Source organism: Schistocerca gregaria, chromosome 5 (assembly GCF_023897955.1).
Source record: "Schistocerca gregaria isolate iqSchGreg1 chromosome 5, iqSchGreg1.2, whole genome shotgun sequence".
Lineage (NCBI taxonomy): Eukaryota > Metazoa > Arthropoda > Insecta > Orthoptera > Acrididae > Schistocerca > Schistocerca gregaria.
The window spans coordinates 399,826,033-399,849,771 of record NC_064924.1 but is presented as its reverse complement, the minus strand read 5'-3'; the positions used below and the strand labels follow the sequence as shown (position 1 = coordinate 399,849,771).

At 44.7% G+C, this 23,739-nt stretch overlaps 1 protein-coding gene and 1 non-coding gene across 2 annotated transcripts in view; one reads left to right on the top strand and one right to left on the bottom strand.

Moving 5' to 3' along the window:
• LOC126272264 (multiple C2 and transmembrane domain-containing protein) overlaps positions 1-23,739 on the top strand; it is a 1,046,785-nt gene that overhangs the window by 571,749 nt on the left and 451,297 nt on the right. The gene's annotated exons all lie outside the window — the stretch shown is intronic.
• On the bottom strand, positions 10,336-10,410 carry Trnat-ugu (transfer RNA threonine (anticodon UGU)). Its single transcript has one exon. It is a non-coding gene; the product is annotated as a tRNA-Thr (tRNA).

The window sequence follows — 23,739 nt, the reverse complement described above, 5'->3', positions numbered from 1 at the left end:
CTGCCATGCACCCTGTTGGTTGTAGCCCCCTGACAACACAGGGATTGATCTTCTGATGCCTGCACCGTTAATTCCCCACGTATTCCAATGAGTAGATGCCCGTCATCCTGGCCATCATGCCAGGTGGCATTTCCTGTGACTGGGTAGCGCCCATGGGGAGGACACCTGGTCAGAGTGGGTGGAATCAGGGCGGATGACACGCCATGAAGCGTTGTACACCATCTCTTGCTGGTGGCCCTCCACCAGCAGTCTCTGAGCGGGTAATGTCTAACTTAAATGCTAAGAAATTTGACCCCAAATAATTCCTCCCCCTGGCCACACCATGGGAGGAACGCCAGGCAGTGGCGTCCCACCAAAGCGTGGGAGTGAAGCTTATTCTTCCCAGTACCTCATATGTACGAGAGTTGAAGGGGAATCTTTCATGTCCATGAAGCCTCAGCTTTTGATGGAGCATTTGGAGGTCACGTTTGGCGAGGTGGGGCTTGTCCAAAATGCGCTCTGGGTCAGTTTTGATAAAAACAGCATCCTCTAACCAGTCACAGCCATTACTCACTTGTGGCAAGTTGGCGTATGTTTCTGTTACCATCATGCCTCATAAGAGCTTAAATATGGTCCAGGGTATTATATTCCACAGGGACCTTATTTTGCTGTCTGACGACTAGCTGCGCGCCAATTTAGAGCGGCGAGGTGTTCATTTCGTCCGGCGCGACCATCAGGGTCTGAAGGATGCCTTCATCTTGGCCTTCAAGTGTGACACATTGCCCGAGAAGGTCAAGGTGATGGTGTACCGCTGTGATCTCAAGCCATATATCCCTGCATTAAGTGCTGGGAGTTTGGCGATATGTCTTTCCACTGCACTTTCAGCCCCACCTGTCGAGATTGTGGACGTCCATCGCAACCCACTACTCCATTTGCCCTGTCTCCCATCTGTGTAAACTGCGGAGGGCATCATTCACCTTGCTCACCAGACGGCCGGATTTTACAGAAAGAGCGGAAAATCATGGAATATAAGACCCTGGACCGACTGACCTACACTGAGGCTGAGAGGATATTTGAGCGCCTACATCCTGTGGCTATGACTTCCTCATACGCCGCTACAAGAACAGTTGTTACCTCATCAGTTCCTCGAATTCCTGTCGCCTCTCAGAACCGGGAGACTATACCTGCCCCCTTGATGGTGGAGGCGCGTCCCTCCCTGTTGCTCCTACACCACCTATTTCAGGAGCAGTACCCCCCAACCATTGGGGATTTCAGTCCTCACTTCTGAATTAGAGAAGCATAAGGCTTCTTTGGCTCCTCTTGCTAGGAAGGGGTCCCTTCGGTCACTCCCTTCCCAGGTTTCTGCTAGTGGGAAAGATGACACCCACCAGTGGCTGAAGAGCCCAAAAGCAGCTAGTCATAGGGCTCCACACTCATCCTCAGTCCCAGAGACTGATTCAGTGAAGTCTTTTCAGTCAGGGAAAACCAAAGAACAGTGCGAGAAATAGAAAAAGAAGACCCATAAGAACAAGGAACTTGCAGTGGCACCCACACCACCGTTACCTACAAGCTCTGTGTCTAATGATGGGGTGTAGATTCTGGCGTCCACCGAGTACATGGATTTCGCCAGACCCTCAGACACAATGGCTACAGGCTGCTAGGGCAAAAGGTCGGTGGCAGCAGGTGACCCTGAGGCGTAAGGTGCCTTATTGAATGTTCCATGCCTTCCCAGTTCATCCTCAAGTGTAATTGCGGTGGTTTTTTCCACCACGTGGCTCAGCTATGGCAACTGTTAAGCTTTACATGTGCTTTCTGCATTGCCCTCCAGAAAACCTGATTCCCAGCAATGAGGACCCCTGTTCTCCGCAGGGATATTACAGGAACAGTAGCGACTATAATCGTGTGTCAGGAAGAGTTTGCTTTTATGTCCTAAACTCAGTCTGTAGTGAAACAGTGCCCCTTCAAACCCTTCTTGAAACTGTGGCTGTCAGAATATGGACAATGCAGGAAATAACTGTCTGCAATGTGTATCTTCCTCCAGATAGTGCAGTACCCCTCAATGTATTAGCTGAATTTATTGATCAACTCCCTAAACCTTTCCTACTTTGGGGAGATTTTAATGCCCATAACCCCTCGTGGGTGACTCCATGCTTACTGGCTGAGGCAGAGATGTCGAAACTTTACTGTTTCAGTTCCACCTCTGCCTCTTAAATTTTGGGGCTGCCACACATTTCAGTGTGGCTCAAGGTATTTGCTAAGCCATTGATTTATCAATCTGCAGCCCAGAACTTCGCCCATCGGTCCACTGGAAAGCACGTGACGACCTGTGTGGTAGTGACCACATATGGTTCAAATGGCTCTGAGCACTATGCGTGTGACTTAACTTCTGAGGTCATCAGTCGCCTAGAACTTAGAACTAATTATACCTAACTAACCTAAGGACATCACACACATCCATGCCCGAGGCAGGATTCGAACCTGCGACTGTAGCGGTCGCTCGGCTCCAGACTGTAGCGCCCAGAACCGCACGGCCACTCCGGCCAACGGTAGTGACCACATCCCCATCTTCCTGTCACTGCTCTGGCGTCAGGTCCATGGTGAACGCATGCCCAGATGGGCTTTAAACAAGGCAGACTGGGAAACTTTCACCTCTGATGTCACCGTTTGTTCTCCCCCACATGGTAACATCCGTGTGATGGTTGAGCAGGTGACTACAGTGATAATTTCTGCAGCGCAAAACGCGATCCCTCACTCGTTAGGGTGCCCTGGCGAAAGACAATCCCTTGATGGTCGCCGGAAGTCGGCGAGACCTAGAGCGACATCAGCGACACCCTTCCCCAGAGCATCTAATAGCCTTTAAGCAGCTCCGTGCCCGTGTACGCCAGCTTATAAAACGACAGAAACAGGAGTGTAGGGAGGGGGTACATGTCGAGCATTGGGTGCAAGACGTCACCTTTCCAAGTCTGGACGAAGGTCAGGCGTCTTTTTGGGTACCAGACCCCAACAGGCGTTTCCATCAAAGGCGAGCTATGTACCGACGCAAACGCGATTGCCAAGCACTTTGCTGAGTACTATGCTGGAGCCTCTGCGTCGAAGAACTGCCCTCCAGACTTTCCAACCCTCAAATGGCAGATGGAAAGCAAAATCCTCTCGTTCACTACACGCCTTTTACGGAATGGGAGCTCCTCAGCGAACTTTCACATTGCCCTGACACAGGTCCTGGGCCGGATCGGATCCACAGTCAGATGATTAAACATCTCTCATCTGACTTCAAACGCCACCTCCTCGTCATTTTCAACCGGATCTGGTGTGATGGCGTCTTTCCATCGGTTTGGAGGGAGAGCACCATCGTTCCAGTGCTCAAACCTGGTAAAAACCCGCTTGAAGTGGATAGCTATCGGCCCATGAGCCTCACCAACATTATTTGTAAGCTGCTGGAATATATGGTGTGTCGGCAGTTAGGTTGGGTCCTGGAGTCACGTGGCCTACTGGCTCCATGTCAGGGTGGCTTCCTCCAGGGGCGCTCTACCACTAATAATCATGTATCCCTCGAGTCTGCCATCTGAACAGCCTTTCCACCCCAACACCTTGTTGCCGTCTTTTTTGATCTCGCAAAGTGTATGACACCACCTGGCGATATCATATCCTTGCCACATTATAGAGGTGGGGTCTCCGAGGCCCGCTCCCGAGTTTTATCCAAAATTTCCTGTCGTTCCGTATTTTCCGTGTCCAAGTTTGCTGCCTCCCATAGCCTCCCATAGTTCCCCCACATCCAGGAGAATGGTGTCCTCTGCAGGGTTCTGTATTCAGTGTACCACTATTTTTAGTGGCCATTAACGGTCTAGCACCAGTTGTAGAGCTGTCCGTCTCACACTCTCTGTATGCTGACGACTTCTGCATTTCGTACTGCTCCACCAGTACTGGTGTTGTTGAGCGGCGCCTACAGGGAGCCTTCAATAAGGTGCAATCATGGGCTCTCACCCACGGCTCCCAGTTTTCGGCCGCTAAGTCGTGTGTCATGCACTTCTGTCTGCGTCATGCCGTTCATCTGGAACCAGAACTTTACCTTCGTGACGATCCACTCACTGTAGTGGTGACATATCGATTCTTATCACTGGTTGTCGACGCCCGACTGATTTGGCTACCTCACCTTCGCCAGCTTAAGCGGAAGTGCTGGCGGCACCTCGATGCCCTCCGCGGCTGAGCAACACCAACTGGGGTGCAGATCACTCTACTCTGCTGTGGCTCTACAAAGCCCTTGTTCAATCCCGCATTGACTCTGGTTCGGCGGCACCTTCAGCCTTGCGTGTACTCGACCCAGTACACCACTGTGGCGTTCGCTTAGCGACAGGAGCTTTTAGAACGAGTCTGGTGACCAGTGTCCTGGTGGAGGCCGGAGCCCCTCCATTGCAAATCTGGCGTTCACAACTGCTCGCCATTTACGTTGCCCATATTCTTAGTTCTCCTGAGCATCCGAATTAACGTCTTCTTTTTCCAACCGTGGCAGTTCATCACCCGCATCGGCGGTCCAGGTCAGGGCTAACAATTACGGTTCGCGTGCAATCCCTTCTGTCTGAACTGGATCCTTCCCTTTATCACCTTCCATCCAGGTCCGTCCACTTACACCTCCATGGTGTGTACCTAGGCCGCAGGTTTGTCTGGACCTTCCGCATGACCCTAAGGACTCAGTTACTCTTGCCGCTCTCCACTGTCATTTCCTCTCGATTCTTGACGTGTTCCGGGGCACTGAAGTGGTTTACAACAACGGCTCAATGGCTAATGGTCGCGTTGGCTTCGCTTACGTCCACAGAGGCCATTTCGAACAGCATTTCTTGCGCAATGGCTGCAGTGTATTCACTGCAGAGCTTCTGGCCATCTCTCATGCACTTCAGTATATCCGGTCATGCCCCGGGGAATCGTTTCTTCTGTGTACTGACTCCTTGAGCAGCCTACAAGCTATCAACCATTGCCACCTTCGCCATCCTGTGGTAGCGTCCATCCAGAAGCCCATTTATGCCCTGGACCGGTCCCATCGTTCAGTGGTGTTTGTGTGGACCCCAGAACACGTTTGCATCCCAGGCAACGAACTTGCCGACAGGCTGGCCACACAGGCTACACGGAAACCGCTTCGGGAGATGGGCATCTCTGAACCTGACCTGCTTTCTGACTTACGCCTTAGGGTTTTTCGGCTTTGGGAGACAGAATGGCATAACAATACACACAAAAAGCTACGTGACATTAAGGAGACTACGAATATGTGGAAGTCCTCCATGTGGGCCTCTCCTAGGGAATCAGTAGTTCTCTGCTGGCTCCGCATTGGCCACGCTTGGGTGACCCACGGTTACCTTCTGCGCCGTGAAGACCCGCCTAAGTGTCGGTGCAGCGCCCGGTTGACAGTGGCCCATATTCTGGTGCACTGTCCCACTTTGACTCCCCAGCGACGAAATCTTGGGTTACTGGACTCGCTGCCGCTAATGTTAACTGACAACGCCTCATCGGCTGATTTAGTTTTACGTTTTATTCATGAGGGTGGGTTTTATCATTTGATCTAAGTTTTAGCGCATGTCCTGTGTCCCTCTGTTCTCCACCCTAGTGATTCTAGGGTGGAGGTTTTGATGTGTTGCACAATGGCTGGCTTCTCCATTTTTTTATTCTCGTGGCCAGTCAGCCATAGTAATCTGCTTTGTTGTTTTAATCTCTTAATCTCGTTTCTTGCGTTTCTATGGTTTTCTCGTCCCCTTTTGTCCATTTACATGTTTGTTTCTCTTCATCGTTCTTGTGATGTTTCCTTTCATTCCGTTTTGAGTTGTCAGTCTTATTTTACTCTCACACTTGTGGCATTGTATTATTCGGAACAACGGAATGATGACATCGTAGTATGGTCCCTTTCCCCCCTCTTTTAATCCAACCAACCAATCAATGGAACAGTCCTACGATCGTCTCATAATGTAGTCTTTTTGGTGTTCCCTTCCCTGTCTTCATCCCACACTGTTGCCCTGAGTCCACCTCCTCACCATTCGTCCTGCAGCTATTGATCTACAGCCAAATGTATATAGGAATGATATGTACCTCACGCCATTACTCCACCTTTCTCAAACTCCGAAGGGTGACAATACGTTGCACGGACTCGTCCTGTGGGCGTGCTGTACTTCGATCTTCTACTAAAACGTTCCAGTAGTGCTGGACACAATGTTCTTCAAAACAAACACCGTTCAAACAGCCCTCGGAAGGCCCAACGGTAGCAACCGACCGCCGTATCATCCTCAGCCGACAGGCACCTCTGGATGCAGATATAGAGACCCGGATGGTCACCCATTCACGTGCTAGCCAAGCCCGACAGCACTTAACTTCGACGATCTGACGAGTCGGGTGCTACCATGACGGCAAGGCCGTTAGCACAGCATTCTCCACCTGTTCTGAAAATTAACTGGCGTAAGAAAGAAATAATCAACATATCCCATTTTCCACAGGCATGGAAATACTGAAGTATCAGTTTTCTAGCGTTCAGTCAAGGTATTGACTGCGTAACACTTTCCATTTCCGTCAGTATGTTCTGATTCTCAATATTCAGAATTCTGGGAGACAGGGGCTACGAACTCCCACACTTTACAACAATCTCTGATAACTTTATTTTCGACGATCCACTGTTCGTTGGTTTTATCACTGAAATACAGCGAGATTTCCATTCAGGGAAGTGCCCGCAACCAAACCATACAAACAATTAAAGCAACACAGTGGTTCACTAAAACGGAAAAAGAATAACTTCGCTAGAAATATGATTACATACACACACTGGATTACGTGTCCGATTTACGAAGTGTTATTAACCAAGTTTTCGCCACGCTTACTAACTCTACTCGAGCACTGGGAACACATTTAAGTGAAAGCGCAAGTCTTTCCCGTCTGCTACCGGTAACCCAGGAAGCCTAGGCTATTTTTCCCTAAAAGCTGCTGTTTCCCAGCGTCACACTCCATCCTCCCTTTACACCCAGCAGTGCCAATCCAGTAACGCTCTTGTATTTCACATACACATACACATAACCATGTTTACACTGGCTGTTTCCGTGAGAGTTAATTTGAACTTCAAATACGTAACTCTTCGTTATGACTGACCAAACCTTAATATTTATTAATTAAAACGGTTTTTGAAGAAATCCTCCATCATCAGATGAAAATTTCATTTTTTTTATCCAGGGAAACTAAGATTTAGTTCAGTTCTGGAAGTAACTGAAATTCATCTTTTTAATTACAGTAGCTTTTCGTGAACTTTCAAAATAACGGTGCTTTCTGTAAATTATGTTGTACATCTGTAACTAATATGCATTAACGTTGCATATTGCCCTAGTGGGGTCACATCGTATCACTGCTTATACCCTGTGCCTAAGATGTTGCAGGTACGCTGTGTTTTCTTTCTTAAAAATAGTTTGCTAATTTTGGGCGTCTTCTGTATTCCAAGGACTTAATGAAACATAGCTTTAATTTACTTACAAATGTTATACGAACACAGTTTTAAAACCTTATTATACTATTTCGAAATTATTTCCTCTTGCGACACACTGACAATTCTAACAATACCTTAAAAGATTCATTCTTGTTCCCTTGAAAAGAGCAAAACAATTCCACACATGCTTGAGCTTTCTTCAACCTCCTACCACAACGTTGGTCAAAGATCGGAGACTTTCTCTGAGCTAAGTAACAGGACGGGAGCAAGGGCTCTCTGAATAACAGACATTCATTCATCCTGACATTTTCCAGTGACTAAGATCAGAGTGTCACGATAAGCCATATGCTGTGACCAAGGAGTTGTTGTGTGTACATAAAACCATGGATTAACGTTTATGGATGGATTTTTTAAAGTTTTGTTTATGTGCATGACTGGATAATTATATTTAAAACAAGTGTTCAGACTCGCTGCTGTGTGATATTAATTTTTTTTCTTTCACTTTCACTACAAATCCGTTTCGCCAAATATTGCTATTATCGAGTTCCCTGCGGTACAATTATTTTAATTCAACATATTTATGTTTAGTATAACTGCGAATGGACTGCTTCTTGTGTATACAGGGTGATTTTCATCCACCGTGTTCAAACTCTAGGGACTGATCGATGACAGGATACGGAACAAAAAAGTTGTAATGAAATTATGTCCGAAATACATGGTTTCCATGCTAGAGGCCATTTATTCAATAATACTGTACATTGTTGCATAGACTGCGATCTAGTACGCGCTGTAACATGCAACCACAGTTGCCTCATGTGCGGAAAATGGTTTCCATGTGCCTCAACACATGTGTGTACGCGCCGCAGCATGTTCTCTCTCACACGTTTACATCGGCCAGGCCAGTGTCAAAGGCACCACGAATACGCTGCTCTAGCATCTCCACATCTGGGACCGACTCTGCATACACGATACTTCTGAGATCGTCCCATAACATAACCAGATATCGCACGGACTGAGGTCCGGTGAAGGAGCAGGCCATGCAACTGGTCCCCCCCCCCCCCCCCCCGTCCGATCTACCGACTAGGGAAGATAAAAGAGTGGGATGCGTCCTCGCGTTAATGGCGAAGTGGGCTGGAGCGCCACAAGCACTCTTATGTAGTTGATACATCCATTATTTGATTGCACGTATATCTATGGTTGCTGTATGTTTGCAGTACGATCGCTATAGACAGACTACTACAAACATACAGCAACCATTTTCTCCGGTATTATTATTATAGTTATTCATTTCATACTGATTATTATTTATTAATATCGACCAACTAGGACGCATGGCATCAAAGTATTGCTGTTGAATCGTAATGTGGAGATGATACATTCGAGATCGATGATGGGCATTGTAGAGGGCTTTAAACATGATGGTACCTTGCATGTGCTCTACGCATGGTGTAATTACATGCAATAATGTAATCAAAATGGTAAAGTACATGTATTGACTACATGGAGCACTCAAGATTAATGTGCAACTCATGAAACTCTTCAAAGAAAGCGATCTATTGACATATAACCAGCAAGAATTCAAGGATTACCATTCTTGTGAAACACAGTCGACATTTTATTCACACGAAATAATATGTACGATCGATAGAGGACCTCAATATCATTACATATTTGTAGATTTCCATAAGGCTTATGACACCATTCTCCATCTGTGGCTTGTAATGAAAGTGCTTGCTTATGGAGTAATGTCTCAGTTGTGCCACTAGCTCCGTCGTTTCCTGTCAGAAATATCACAGTTAATAAGAAACTACGGGAAGTCATCTAGTGAAACAAATATAAGCGATCAACAAGGGTCATCCAATAAGTCATGCCCCATATTTTTTTTAAAAAGCCATTAATACACATAGACAAACGTCCTTGTTGGTGCTTCACATTTGATGTTTTTTCTGTGCACCAGTGAATTTTCGAAGCGTTCTGGCAGAGGGCAGAGCCGTAGAACAGCGTCAAAATGGCGTCACGACTTACTTTACAAGCGGAGTGCTGCTACTGAATTCTTGTGTGCAGAAAAAGAAACCGTTGTGAACATCCATAAACGTTTGTGTGCAGTGCATGACGATGCTGCAGTTGATAGGACTACAGTCTGGCAATGACTAAAGAAAGTTAGCCGCGCGGGATTAGCCGAGAGGTCTGAAGCGCTGCAGTCATGAACTGTGCGGCTGGTCCCGGCGGAGGTTCGAGTCCTCCCTCGGGCATGGGTGTGTGTGTTTGTCCTTAGGATAATTTAGGTTAAGTAGTGTGTAAGCTTAGGGACTGATGACCTTAACAGTTAAGTCCAGTAAGATTTCACACACATTTGAACATTTGAGTAAAGAAAGTTACAGCCTTAGGAAATGTAGAAACAGTGCTCCATGATCAGCCACGCTCGGGACGTCCTGTCGCAGCCACTGCCCCAGACATGTTGAATTGTGCGGAAGCCAATATTCGCGCCCACCGGCGAACCACAGCTCGACAATTGGCTCTACAGTTGTCGGACAGCATTGAAGTGCGTCTGCAATGATGAAATACAAGGCCATTTCATCTGAATTGTTGGACCTTAAAGATTCACTATGGGGAACACACTTTGAAGATGACGAGAGTGTTACTTATGCAGTGAAAACATGATTACCCCTATAGGACAAGAGCGTTTACCAGCAGGAAATGCATGCTCTTGCACAACGTTCGCGTACGGCCATACGACGTGATGGAGACTACGTAGAAAAATAGGACATGGACAAGACATGTTGATGTATATTGACGCCAATTTCTTACTCTTAACAATAAATAAGTTCATAGAAAAAAATGAAATGATAATTAAATGGACACCCTAGCTGCAAACAGGCGTTGATATACCTCATTAGGGACATTTTGAGAATGTGTGCCCCGACCGGGACTCGAACCCGGGATCGCCTGCTTACATGGCAGACGCTCTATCCATCTGAGCCATCGAGGGCACAGAGGATAGCGCGACTGCAGGGACTTATCCCGTGCACGCTCCCCGTGAGACCCACATTCCCAACATGTCCACACCACTACATTCGAGTGCGCCTAAGAGATGTTTGCCCATCGTACTCATTACTCGCGGCAGATTAATCTACCAAGTCCCGTACGAGTTCGGGCATAGTGTGTGCGTTCGCACAAGAAGGTCAATGGCCGGGAAGCCATATTTTAACTATACATGACGATAGTATCTGTTCCCGAAAGAACACATAGTGTGTGCGAACGCACACACTATGCCCGAACTCATACGGGACTTGGTAGATTAATCTGCCACGAGTAATGAGTATGATGGGCAAACATCTCTTAGGCGCACTCGAATGTAGTGGTGTGGACATGTTGGGAATGTGGGTCTCACGGGGAGCGTGCACGGGATAAGTCCCTGCAATCGCACTATCCTCTGTGTCCTCGGTGGCTCAGATGGGGTGGGGGGGGGGGGGACATAACTGAAAAAAAAAAACGCCGGCACGGTATCTCAGCGTGTTCGGTCAGAGGGTTAGCTACCCCCTGTAATAAAAAAACTGAGTGAACGGATTAACGAACAACCTGAACGGGTGTCATGAGGAGTCCGCCACGAACACCTGAAACGAACAAATTAAAACAAAATGAGATCGACAAACAGTTAAAAAAAAAAAAAAAAAGATGGATAGGGCTCTGCCATGTAAGCATGAGATCCCGGGTTCGAGTCCCGGTCGGGGCACACATTTTCAACATGTCCCTAATGAAGTATATCAACGCCTGTTTGCATCTAGGGTGTCCATTTCATTATCATTTCATTTCTACAAAGGTGCATGGTCATCTACGGTACCTGTTCTTTCGGGAACAGATACTATCGTCACGTATATTCATAGAAAAAATACGTGGGTCATTTCTTATTAAACGATCCTCGTATGAGACAGTGATTGGCACTGTTACATTGCTTGCAGATGATGCCGTTGTTCATAGTCTAATTCAGTCGTCAGTGAACTAACCGCAACATGGTTAGACGAGGTACGTTAATGATGCGAAGAGCTGTAAATGACATTAAATAATGAAACGTGTGAGGTCATGCGCATGAGTACCGAACGGAATCCGTTAAATTTCTATTACACGATAAATCACACAAATTTATAGTTCATCGATTCCATTAAATGTATATGGATTAAAATTACGAACAGTTTAAATTGAGAACATCACATAGAAAATGTTGTGGAGAAGCTGAACAAAAATTTCATTTTATTGACAGACCACTTGAAAGGTGCAACAGGCGAACTAAAGAGACTGCCTATGATATACTTGTCCATCTTCTTCTGAAATACTGCTGCACGGTATGGGGTCGTTAGCAGGTGAGATTGACGGAGGGCATGAAAGAAGTTAAGAGAAGTGCAGTTCGTTGTGTATTATTGCGAAATAGCTGACAAACTGTCACGGATATGATAGGGGAGTTAGCGTGGCAATCATTAAAGCACAGGCGTTTTCCGTTGTCATGTATCATTGCAGGAAATTTGAGTCACATTCTTCTCAGAATGCCATTTTTTTTACTCCCGCTTACGTAGGACGATATGTCTTATAATGAAATGTAGTAATCAGAGTCAGTCTGAAAGATTTAGGTTTTCATTTTGCCCGCATGGTATTCGATAGTGGAACAATTGAGAAAAGGTGTGAAAGTGGTCTATGAAATCCCTTCTCAACTGTGCAAACTGCACAGTAATCGTGTAGATGTAGATGAGTACTTACAAAAAGGTCACTGAGACTCTCATAAAGTAGTGAGCTAGTTGCCTGACCGGAGACTAAATTTAAAAAGAAAAAGGTGTGCGAATAGTGAGGTTGGTGAAGGACTGGAAATAAGCTGCTTTGTGATCAGAATGCAGGAGGAAGTGTTTGAGGCAGCCTCCCCTGCCACATGCCTGCTCCCCCGCTGGCGCCAGAATACCTCTCCGGGCCGCTAGAAAGGCTTTCAGCCGCCCTCGCCCTCGCCCTCGCCCCTGAATGGACGGCGCGCTGCCCTACTCACCGCGGCCTCTGCTGGGTCCGCCGTCCGCTGAGGGCGGCCAATCCCGGCCGCCACTGAAAGGAAATGCCGCCCACACACGGGAACGGGACCTCCTCTCCACTCAGCGCCGCTCGCGCCCTCTGGAGAGTTATATGCAAAATACTGTACTAGTGCTTTCAAGGAGATTATTCTCTTCTTCCAATTACATGACCCTGCGGCAGTAAGTATATTACCAGTCGCTGAAATAAGAAGTTATTAATGTTGTTTGTGGTTACAGTGTCGATCTCACCATCTCACAGAGTGTTAAACACACACACACACACACACACACATATATATATATATATATATATATATATATATATATATATATATATATATATATATATACGGGCCATGGTATGGTGCTTCGACGACCAATCAGTCGACTTGTCATCGGGCCAAATATCTCACGAAATAAGCGTCAAACGAAAAAACTATAAAGAATGAGACTCGTCTAGCTTGAAGGGGGAAACCAGATGGCGATATGGTTGGCCCGCTAAATGGAGCTGCCATACGTCAAAAGGATATCAGCTGCGTTTTTTTTTAAATAGAAACCCCCATTTTTAATACATATTCGTGTAGTACGTAAAGAAATATGAATGTTTCAGTTGGACCACTTTTTACGCTTTGTGATAGATGGCGCTGTAGTAGTCACAAACATATGGCTCACAATTTTAGACGAACAGATGGTAACAGGTAGGCTTTTTAAATTAAAATACAGAACATAGGTACGTTTGAACATTTTATTTCGGTTGTGAACTTATCATTTCTGAGAACGCATACTGTTACAGCGTGATTACCTGCAAATACCACATTAATGCAATAAATGCTCAAAATGATGTCCGTCAACCTCAATGCATTTGGCAATACCTGTAACGACATTCCTCTCAACAGCAAGTAGTTCGCATTCCGTAATGTTTGCACATGCATTGACAATGTGCTGATGCATGTTGTCAGGAGTTGTTGGTGGATCACAGTAGCAAATATCCTTCAACTTTCCCCACAGAAAGAAATCCGGGGACGTCCGATCCGGTGAACGTGCGGGCCATGGTATGGAGCTTCGACGACCAATCCACCTGTCATGAAATATGCTATTCAGTACCGCTTCAAGCGCACGTGAGCTATGTGCTGGACATGCATCATGTTAGAAGTACATATATATCGTGGTCTCATTTCAAAATTACGACACCGACTAACTAAGCTTCCAACAATTTAACTGGGCGGTTACAGACTAATGGTTTGTTAGAGAGAATATCAAAATCTCAGATGTGGCTTTTGAAGGCCAGCTATAACTTTGCATGTTGCATGAAACATTAGTAGGGGTAACTGGATCACCCTGTATACTGAGCACACCTTCTCCTCCTCCTTCTCCTCCTCCTCCTACTCCTCCTCTTACTCCTACTCTGCCCAACTCTCAGTCTCTTTAATACCTCCTCTCCCTCTCTTTGTCTATGTCCTCTCCCCACTTTATTTGTCCATATCTTCCTTCCCATCCCTCTTTCCATCTCCACCTTTCCCTCGTCCTTTTACACCTGACAACTAACCCTCTAACATCCAACCTGTCACATACATTTTCCCTTCCTGTCATCTCTCTCTTCATTTCCTCCTCCCCATCATTCTGTCCTCCTCCTCCTCTCTCATGGCAATCTATCCCAAGCCATCCTCATTGGCACATGTAGCCCTTGCAGTACAGTTCATTACAAAAGTCCAATACTATTCCCTCAACATACCTGTCATGCAGGGCATGTTACTCATCAGGGGCTTGAAAATCATTTACTTGCCCCTGATATACAGCTTGGCATGCAAAATAGTTCTATGAAGTGCGCCAATACTACTCCAACACAACATGTCTGTCATGCAGGTCAGTATACATAGCAGGGCCCAGTTAACAGCTTCTTGCCCCTGACATGTAGGCTGCAATGCAAACCAGGTCGAATTGGCAAAGTGGTATTCCCACACAACATGCCTGCTGTGCAGGGCAGACGATATGCAACAGGCTGAAAAAAAATATTTTGCCCTTATCTCCATTCCTGTTGGAGGTAGGAGGTTATGGAACCCACAGTGCTCATACTCTTGAGGCCAGCTGTTCCTGTGCCAAATTTGGCTGAAATCGATCAAAAGGTTTGGGAGGACATCCTTGACATACATGTATACACTCATGCTTTATACATATAAGAGATAATAGAAGATATACATACATAGTGTCCCTCTTAATAATCATTACGTGCATTTTCTCTGGCGTTTCAGTAGATATTTGCGATTTAGTTTTTGCAATGTATAGCAGGAGTTACCCTAAACAGTTACTGCCATCATAACTTTTGTGCAATGCCAATGTCAACATATAGTGTCATTTTGTTTTCTGTTACAAACAAGTCGACTTTAAAGGGGATTTTTACAAAGTTATTCCTTGAAGCGGTACCGTTTAAATTTAGTGTGATGTTCATTTCACCATTATTCATTAACAAGGACACTAAAATGTGAAAAATAACTGTTTCTTGTGGGAAACCAACGCTTTCCTTTGAGACTGTGTGTCATCTGGAACTTGTATGAGGTGTATTTGTTTGGCCTGATTCCACCAACACATTACAAAAACGAAATTGCAAATACTGCCGAATCATTAGAGTGAAATTTCTACTATTGAAGTGTTTAGCACTAACGAACTAATCATGTATTTCTTTCATTTTTTGCAGGTAACTGACCTTAAAAACGAGAAGCAAAAGGGGAACGTAACTGATAGGAAAGGTGCCTAGTGGTGAGTTTCCAGGAGCTCGGCTCCGTTCAGAGGAATAAGTACTTTTATTTTTTATTTACCACCACAAGGAAATGAAAGAAACTGCTGGATGCTGCTAAGTCTACCAGTGCTAAACTGCAGGAAGCTTGGCGGAAAGCTAATATTCCTGCGAAGACGAAGGAGAATGCCCTTGCTGGTATACAGAAGCTGTGCAAAGAATAACATAATCTGGGTAAAGAGGAGCCGAGGGACAGGGATAAAGCAAATGTGAAATGGCACATTTGGGAAGGTGAACTCGTCGAGTTACTTGAAATTTCTTAGCATAATGACTAATGTATCACAAGGAGATAGTGAATTTCTTAAGTCACAAAGGGAAGATCGTATGAATTCGTCAATGAATTGTGTAGACAAGGTTTTCGCCTCGAAAATAAGAACTAAGGGTAAAACAGAAGAATATTAGCCATTTGCGAGTAGGACTCGCACTCTGAGGGTTCTTTACAGACTTAATTATGTATATCGACAGTTCATCGATCTCAGGAATCGATCTGTAATCTCGACGATTTTAGTCTGTTTCTGATACTGATACTGGCGAGTTACCAGTCCCAGGAACTCAAAGATTTTCGAGACTGTTTTAATTCAAGACTTGAAATAAAAAAGGGCACCAAGTGCCAAATTCAGGAATTTGGGAAAAATGAATTTTAAGTATACTTGGTAATTAATGGTCATACGAGTAATTGCACTAGTAATGTGTTTTACTTGGAAGCTGAGCATGGTACGGATCTAGTTTCCAAAGGAAATTACAAACACGGTACTGTAACGGTATAAAAACTTACTGATTGTGGAAATGCAATTAAAAGCTCTAAGTGCTATAGTTCAGTACCGAACCAGAAGATTAAAAAGCTCATTCTGCTTTTGTGAAACTGTATGTAATCATTATTTATCATGTATTGAATCACTTCAGTCAAATATTTATTCTTTTCTGAGCAGGTGAAACTTGTAGCATCCAGTGCGAATAGTTGCTTTTCCTTAATTTCCTGTACTCGTACACCTTTTCTCAAAACACAGATATGTTCCCAGGCCTTCTACTCTTAACAACATTTAGCTAATGTTTGTCTAGCATTACTCCGTCAACTTTGGATATGTTTAGATTTGCTGTGTTTATGATATGTGTGAGAAAAGTAGACTGCCTTTTTTTCTATCAAATTTTTATTTTTTTCAAACAACATTATTTTCCCCGTCAAACTAGTTCCTTTCGGCAGCTATACACCATATATTGGCGGAATCGCTGTTGCCAGTCTTGATAGCAGCGCTGAAAGGCTTCAGCTGGTAGGGCCTTTAACATATCAGGCACATTCTTTTCAGTGTTCTCCAGAGTCTAAAAATGATGTCCTTCTAAGACTTTTTCAATATTGGGAAAGAAAGTCACATGGAATCAGGTGAAAATGGGAGCTGAAAAACAAGAGGAACACCTTATACGGTAAAAAATTGCGTGTATAAGTGGCTGTGTGACCTGGGTCGTTGTTATGATGCAGCAGCCACTGGTCTGCAATATCCCGTTCATTCGATTCACAATTTTCCTGGTCTTTTCAAGGACATCTTTTTAAAACACTTCCTTGACAGTTTGTGCTGGAGAAACAAATTCTTCACGCACGATACCACTACTGTTAAAAAGCAAATCGGCCTATTTCGATCTTTTATTTGCTCATTTGAGCTTTCTTCGGTCGAGAAACTCTCACACTGTGCCGCTCTTCTCTTTAACGCTTTGTTTCAGGATCTTACTAAAAAATACAAGACTTATCACGTGTTATTACACAACTGAACCATTCATGGTAACTCTAGATTCTCTCAAGATGGTCAAAGCACACGTTTCGTCGATTGTCCTTTCTCCTCAGTTGTGTGGTTTTTGGGAACTATTTTGGCACAAACCATTCGCATGTGCAAAGCTTCGATCAAAATTTGATGTGCAGGGAAAGTGCTTACGTTTAACCGGTCACTCATCATCCTTATTGTTAAACGTTGGTCTGATCTCACAAATTTGAAGTTGAAAGTCTCCATAAGCGAGGTTCATCTTCAAAGTGATCTCGGCCTTCCAAAAATGATCTGTGTCAGCAAAAACTTATGCTCTTGATAAGGAATGTTCCTCATAGGCGTTTGCAACTTTTCAAAGGTCACACTCGCGAATTCTCAAACTTTAATACAAAACATGTTGGTATAATGTTGCCCTAAATTCCGCTGTTCCATTTTCGTAACACGCAACAAAAACACAACTTCAGAGATGGCCCTCTCAAAGATCATGTGATGGCTGTACATAGCTGAAACTCGGATTGAACCCCTGGAATTGACACACCTGTCTGCACAAGTAGAACAACACAGCGTTTCCAGTTCGCTCGCAGTATTGTCAGTCTCATTACTTTTCTCAAAAACCTCTTGGATTGCAATCTTCCGCTTTCTTAAAACCTAAAAAATTACATGCATTCACATTACTGACGATACACAGCTTTATTTGTCTTGACTGCTGAGTCGTGTCCTTTACATCTTCTGGAACAATATATTTATTAACTCGAGATAAACATTCCGTCCAGTTACGGTGCAGGTTTGCGAGTAGTAATTAGACCTACGACCTTTGCTGGACTAGCTTTTGCAGGAACAGGGTAATTACTTATGTATTCATTCCTTCCATTTTAAACCTTTTCCTCATTGCTGCCACAGCACCTTCGCCTTTAATTCATCGTTTCTTTCCATTCAAACTGTTGCAAACGTCGGATGCCTCCACCATATTATCTAAAACTGAGGAGTTACTGTGCGAAAGTTAGAGCCTTCCGTGGATTATCAGCAGTGCCTGTTAAACTGCATACCATCTGAAACTTCCTTGCAGATTAAAACTGTGCGCCGGACCGAGACTCGAACTCGGGACCTTTGCCTTTCCTTTTTTTCGCAAGAGAACTCCTCTGAAGTTTGGAAGGTAGGAGAGGAGGTACTAGCGGAAGAAAATGCTGTGGGGAGGGGTCGTGAGTCGTGCTGGGGTAGCTCACTCCGTAGAACACTTGTTGTGAAAGGTAAAGGTCCAGAGTTCGAGTCCCGGTCCGGCACACAGTTTTAATCTCGCAGGAAGTTCCATATCAGTGTACACTCTGCTCCACTGCAGAGTGAAAATTTCGTTCCACATACCATCTGTTGAACGCATTTGGCACTACATTTTCATTCATGGCAGTTGGGGCCTTCTATACGTTATTCGACTTGGCGTGTACATCCCATTTCACACAAAACTTCAAAACTGTTATGTCATTTTTTTTAAAGTATGAACTAGGATGACAAAAGTTTTTTGTACGGTAGAATTACAAATTTACACTTTCGGATTTTTTCCTTCACTTGTAGTGTGAAACCTTGCTTCTTGCCGAATTTCACAATTGCAGGTCAACGGGTAGGGCCCTATAAGTATTGATGAGTTTGCGTGTATAAAAATATGTGACTTATATGACCGTATCTTTTGATTTCATCGACTTAAAAGCTTCAATTCTTACATTGCCAAGAGACTGTAGACCTTAATACGTGGCATAAATGTCAATTTGATATGTCTAAGCGTTCCTGAGAAAAAGGGTTTTCACCAGTAGGACAGACAGACAGACAGACAGACAGTTAGACAGACAACAGACATCTAAGTGATTCTGTAAGGGTTCCACCTTTACTTTTGAGGCACGGAACCCTAAAAAAAAGATTGATATAAAAATAAACATTACAAATCTATAGCTGAAATCAATAAGACAGTTTTACTGGAAGACCCATCTCCATCATCGTCAGAGCCTAGTGACAAAAAAGTCTAATTTTCGCCTCCAGCAACGAAAAGATTACGTTCAGATCATGGACTAAAACCTAAAGTCTATTTGGACCGAGAACAGCTATCTATTCAACAAGTAAGTATTTCATTTATAGCAACTGTAAAAAGTCTTGCCCACAATGTTTCAAAAATTTCCTTATCTCCAGCTTCGTTTCCCGAGTTCGGGCGATTAACAGAAGTAAATCGAAAAGCCTCTCTTTGAAAAGCCTCCTCATAGGTTTTGCATTGGCGTAGTAAACTGTTGCCCTCAGTTGCCCATGGGTGTGTTGAAACTACGGAAGGTAGAGTAGCAGTTCTAGTGACGCAAAGATTTTGAGCATTTGCTTGGCACACATTTTCTCCTGAAGGGCATGGTTGAGTTGATGGATAAAGTAGTTATTTAGGGTGCAGGCCGATTTTGGCTACCTGACATTGACATATCTTTTGATTCTACAGCTTTTAATACAGGACTGATCCAAGGAGCATGTACCAGAATTAAAAGGCAATTCCGACATACACTTTTGTGTGTGACTTGCCATCACCACGCCCATGAACTAAGGAGTGTTTGAGAAATTCGGCAGTTCCAAAGGCTGTGGGGTTCAGTTGATAAAATGTCATGTACCCAAGGCTGGATAAAGAAAGTTTCGTTCAAGACTTTCTAGAAAAACAAAGAAATGAAAAAGGTTAACTACACTTAGAATGTCCTAAAAGACAGAAGTCATTGAGGAGAAGACTAGATAGGCTTATTACAGACGTCACCCCTGTACCTAGGAGTGTGGCCTAAAATCGAGTTCAGTTTCAGAATTCCAGCCGTTCTGCATCAAGCAAAGTGGACGGCAAAGGCAAAACATATACTTAAAATTGTCCCCTTCAGAAAACAGTTGAATATTCTTCTACGAGAATTGAAAAGAATAATAAGGGCTGAACATTTTCTCAGCCTGATAAACGTTTGCCTGCGGCACGAGACAATTGTAAGTCGTTGGGTTCCAAACAACGATCTGGAAATGATACAGCTTCTGAGCATACCCAGATGCAGACGTCGAGAAAAGTGCTCTCATAGCTTCAAAGAGACACCTTCGGTCTCCGTCAGAAACAAACGTAGGATTGGCTTTCTTGGTCGAACGTATTACTCAGGCGGTTAAGGGAAATTCGACTAAAATTTAGAAAAAAACTTCTAAAGAAATAGGAATTGAAACGATTAGAAAGAAAAAGTTTTTGAAGGAAAAGGCCTGAGCAATTTCTTTATTAACAAAACAATCGTTATTTGAATCATTTGAGATCTATGACGTGGTACAATAGGGCACTGATTCTCTAACAAGCCATGTGAAAGATCTTAAAGTAGTCAGTGTTTCTGCAGAAAGAGGAACTGCTAGTAGTTTTCGCCTACTTTCACAAAACTGAGCTAAGTATGCAAATATTATCCACTCTTCTTGACACAGGAAACTAAAATTTCTATATCACTGAGACTGGGCGTAAGCACACACTGCAACAATATTACTTTTCATTTTTTGCCCTACAAAATGAAACTTCTTAATATATTATTTCTGTAATTATTATAGCTATGAAAAGAGTTTATAGGATATTTAATCAGGATTTTTTTACGATTCATTTGTGTGAAAACGCAATTACGAAATGCATTTTCATGTTTTCGTGCCGCATTAAGTGTGCCATTAAATTCCTGCTGTGCAGCCGCATAAATTGCACTCCTAATATTTCGGCCGTCTACCGGTTGATCACCTCCAGAGGGATCTCACTCTAAAGATTGCTGAACGGTATACGGTGCAAATATTAGAAGTGTAATTTACGCGGGCGCAAGACCGAAATTTAACAGCGTAGACCTACCATCTATTAACCGGTTCATGACATAAATATTGTGAATAGCTTAGCTGAATCACAGTATACACTTCTTTCTATGTCTTTGATAGTTCTAGCAAAATATGAAGCATTCTGGGCTGTTCATTACCTCTAAAATTTCAAATGTTTACTGCTAGAGAACTAGAAGACAAACAGAAAATTGTTACATCTCGTATACGTGAATAGGGCATATCTACAAGTTTTTAACTCACAGTATAGTTAGTCAATAAGGACACTTCTTACTATGCAACAAATAGGCAATCGAGACAGCTGCCCTCTTTGGAAATACTCGTATGTTCATTGGATTGCCTAATATGCAGTTGCGAACTAATTCGATGCGACAATACGGAGCGGATTATTTGTTTACAAGTTCCGATTTCCCTGCCCCCTAATGTCACGGGGCGTTTTCGAATCAAAACTTTATGCACTGATATGTGTTATTTTTCTGTAGCTCTTATGGTTTTCGCACTGTCGTCTTCGGACCTCCGGAGGTACGAGCGAATAATCTTGTATGTACAGGGCGTCCCGTTTCTCTTGACCACCTCCAATAACTTTTTGTCCAGAAACAAAATGAAAAAATGTATCAAGTAAGAGTTGATGAGTTACCAGTGGTGCAAGATTGCCAGTCTTATAACTTCCTTCTTTATGAACATGTGAACAACAGTATACACTCCTGGAAATGGAAATAAGAACACCGTGAATTCATTGTCCCAGGAAGGGGAAACTTTATTGAGACATTCCTGGGGTCAGATACATCACATGATCACACTGACAGAACCACAGGCACATAGACACAGGCAACAGAGCATGCACAATGTCGCACTAGTACAGTGTATATCCACCTTTCGCAGCAATGCAGGCTGCTATTCTCCCATGGAGACGATCGTAGAGATGTTGGATGTAGCCCTGTGGAACGGCTTGCCATGCCATTTCCACCTGGCGCCTCAGTTGGACCAGCGTTCGTGCTGGACGTGCAGACCGCGTGAGATGACGCTTCATCCAGTCCCAAACATGCTCAATGGGGGACACATCCGGAGATCTTGCTGGCCAGGGTAGTTGACTTACACCTTCTAGAGCACGTTGGGTGGCACGGGATACATGCGGACGTGCATTGTCCTGTTGGAACAGCAAGTTCCCTTGCCGGTCTAGGAATGGTAGAACGATGGGTTCGATGACGGTTTGGATGTTCCGTGCACTATTCAGTGTCCCCTCGACGATCACCAGAGGTGTACGGCCAGTGTAGGAGATCGCTCCCCACACCATGATGCCGGGTGTTGGCCCTGTGTGCATCGGTCGTATGCAGTCCTGATTGTGGCGCTCACCTGCACGGCGCCAAACACGCATACGGCCATCATTGGCACCAAGGCAGAAGCGACTCTCATCGCTGAAGACGACACGTCTCCATTCGTCCCTCCATTCACGCCTGTCGCGACACCACTGGAGGCGGGCTGCACGATGTTGGGGCGTCAGCGGAAGACGGCCTAACGGTGTGCGGGAGCGTAGCCCAGCTTCATGGAGACGGTTGCGAATGGTCCTCGCCGATACCCCAGGAGCAACAGTGTCCCTAATTTGCTGGGAAGTGGCGGTGCGGTCCCCTACAGCACTGCGTAGGATCCTACGGTCTTGGCGTGCATCCGTGCGTCGCTGCGGTCCGGTCCCAGGTCGACGGGCACGTGCACCTTCCGCCGACCACTGGCGACAACATCGATGTACTGTGGAGACCTCACGCCCCACGTGTTGAGCAATTCGGCGGTACGTCCACCCGGCCTCCCGCATGCCCACTATACGCCCTCTCTCAAAGTCCGTCAACTGCACATACGGTTCACGTCCACGCTGTCGCGGCATGCTACCAGTGTTAATGACTGCGATGGAGCTCCGTATGCCACGGCAAACTGGCTGACACTGACGGCGGCGGTGCACAAATGCTGCGCAGCTAGCGCCATTCGACGGCCAACACCGCGGTTCCTGGTGTGTCCGCTGTGCCGTGCGTGTGATCATTGCTTGTACAGCCCTCTCGCAGTGTCCGGAGCAAGTATGGTGGGGCTGACACACCGGTGTCAATGTGTTCTTTTTTCCATTTCCAGGAGTGTATATTGTTTACACACGAGCCTATATTTAATTTGTTCGCTAATCCAATTTCTCTCCACAAGACCTGTACAAAACCCTGTGATAGTGTTCTATTCACGTAACATGGCATTATTAAAAACGTAACACAAAACTGGCATTGTCTCTTCTGTACTGGTACACAATCAGGGTTAAGTAAATCGTCCACTTGTTGGAGTTGGCAGTAAGCAAATGTGAACTCAAGGAAAATGCAAACTTACATTCTCCATGGACGGATATCATTTCTATCTTCTCTTCATTGGCGCATATTTTACTCAAACACACCTTCAACTGAAGACTGCTTACTGAATGACTAGTTATGTTACCCTGGGTCTGCTTTGTGTTATGTTTTTAATAACAGCAAGTTTACGTGAATGGCACATTGAAATACACTGCTGAACATCTCGTGAGGAGAGGAAGTGGATTACCGAATAAAATGCAATGTAAAAAAAATAACGTACTGCTTTTCATATATTCGCAACGAAAATTAATACGAAAAAGGCAATCGTATAGGTTAGTGAAACTTCCTAGTAGGTTTAAACTGTGTGCCGTGCCGGAACTCGAACCAGAGACGTGTATTTCGGAGACAAGTGCTGCGCCAACTGAGCTATCAAAGAACGTTTCTTAAAACCGGCGTTATAGCTCTATTTCCTCCAAACCTTACTTCCTGCCTTCCAAACTTCACGTAAGTTCTCCTACATAACTGGCGGACGTACAGTTGTGCGGGTTGGTTTTGAGTCGTGCTTGGACGGCTCAGTTTTTGGGAGGCC